This window comes from Muntiacus reevesi, chromosome 7 (genome assembly GCF_963930625.1).
Source record: "Muntiacus reevesi chromosome 7, mMunRee1.1, whole genome shotgun sequence".
In the NCBI taxonomy this organism is placed as follows: Eukaryota; Metazoa; Chordata; class Mammalia; order Artiodactyla; family Cervidae; genus Muntiacus; species Muntiacus reevesi.
Genome location: NC_089255.1, coordinates 8,128,944 through 8,131,074, shown reverse-complemented (window position 1 = coordinate 8,131,074; position 2,131 = coordinate 8,128,944). Strand labels below are relative to the sequence as shown.

The following is a 2,131-nucleotide window of genomic DNA, read 5'->3' as shown; positions in this document are numbered from 1 at the left end:
CTCCCTGCAGCAGGTAGGAGAAGCCCAGCGGTGCTGACGGAGCTGCCCGAGGACCCCAGAGCATGAGCAATACATGCTCACTGTCACGTGTCTCTGGGGTCTCATGTGGTTTGTTACACACCAGTGCCTGACTGCTATCTCTGCATCAGAAGGAGTTTTAACACTCACAAATACAGGGGCTTCCCTGGTGGTCCAGTGACTGGGATTCTGGGTTCCCAATGCAGGGGGGCCCAGCGTCAACCCCTAGTCAGGGAACTAGATCCCACAGCCCGTGACTAAGACCCGGTATAGCCAAATAAATAAATATCAAAACCCATGGATACAACTTAAAAATAAAGTGGTCTGTATACTCTCCCTCTGCCCCTAAAACAGAGAATGGGTTTCTAGATTGTTTGTATCCAATACTTAAGAAGCTGTTAACTATGGTTACTTCTGAGGAAATGACAAGGGTTGGAGGGGTATTTTCACTGGACCCCCTCTTGTTCTTTGGGAATTTGAACCACGTGAGTGTCCCCTGCTTTTAAATAGGCATTAAAAATTCTACATGAATACAGAGCACTGAGCTATATCTCTAAAGTAGGAGTTATCCATTTCTGTACATAGAAAGCAAAGTTAGTGACAGAGACAGTTACTGGTAAAGCTAAATCTTCCAATGAATACAGTCAGCTATCTGGAGCCAATATCCAGGGGAAACTATCTAGAGAATCTTGAAAGTCCAGGAACTTTGCAGATAGACATGCTGATCTACAGCATAATTCTGAAGAACTTTAGCATTTTTACAGCAAAACGGTGGTTTCCTACTTGCTGACCATAAAACATACTAGATTAGAGACACAGTTCTGTGGCTTTCAGGGTCAGCGGTGCATAAGGATCACCCCTGCCTCTTCTTTCAGATGTAAATGATCCAGGTCCCATCACAGAGACTGATGATAGGTGTGAGATGCGGCCCCAAAATGTCTTATAATAAGCAGCTCAAACAATGTTCATGGACCTCATTTTGAGAAACAGTGTATTCACTATGTGTTCTCATTTGCCTTCATTGTACGGAAATCATGAGCTTCTGGTGCCTGATTCATTCTCCCTAAGTAGGAGATCATTTAATTTGACAGCTAGTTAAAAAAAAAAAAAAGGAATAAGTGAAATTAAGGACTCAACAGTTTGGGTCAAGGAAGGCAGAGGTGAGTTAAAGAAACAACCCCCCCCCATGTTTTTTTTTTTTCCCCACCCTGAGTCAGAAAATTATTTTAATAGTTACAAAACAAGTTTTTTTTTTTTTAAGCAGAATCAGTATAAAATAGCTGTTGATTTCTCCATAATTATCAGAATTATTTATATGTGAGGTCTTGGCTAAGTAGGGCTGAAATCAACAAAAGGTCTTGGACTGTTGGCTCAGAAATCTTCCTGGGAAGCCCACCATGTTTTGTCTGTCATGCTCAACTCTTATGAGATGAACTGGTCCATCTTTTAAAAGGTATCTTTTTATTCATTCTTTGCAGGCTTGAAGTGAACTTGGCGGCATTTATTAAACACCTTCCAGCTCCTGTCATTGACCACTTCTTCAACATTCAGTTCTGACTGCATCCGTTTCAACTTTGTCTGTTCTTTTCTAACCTCCTTTAATAATGTTAAATCATCCAAATTCTTTTCTCTCTCTTCTCAGAGCTGCTTTACTACTGATGAGGTCTGAGCTATCCAGTTTTTTATGACTCTGTCCCAACTGACGTAGGCCACCATCAATGACTCAAAGTTGCTTACAGATTTGGCTGGCATTAATTTTCCCTGGGAAGGAACCTGTTGGAACCGTAGTGTTTAATTCATGCACTATTCTGTCATCAATCGTCCTCACCTCGAGTAATTCCTGGAACTGGACAAACTCCTCTCAGTTCACGCTGCCACTGGGCACCTCCATATTGGACCTAAAGCCCCGGTTTTTTAAAAAAGGAGCTTGTGGAAGAATTAATCAGATTTTTCAAATACTAGATAATATATAGGTTACATACATAAATTCACTTTTAAGAATAAGAGGACTGACATAATTATTGCAACAAAGTCAGTCAGAATAAAGGTTTCTGTTTTGTTATAAATAAATAATGTTTGCTCCTTGATAGGGAAAGAGAAATTCCAGAGGAAA

General features: G+C 40.7%; 1 pseudogene; it reads right to left on the bottom strand.

Moving 5' to 3' along the window:
* Positions 1–1,306: 1,306 nt before the first annotated feature.
* LOC136172399 (protein MIX23 pseudogene) lies at positions 1,307–1,909 on the bottom strand (annotated as a pseudogene).
* Positions 1,910–2,131: the final 222 nt, after the last annotated feature.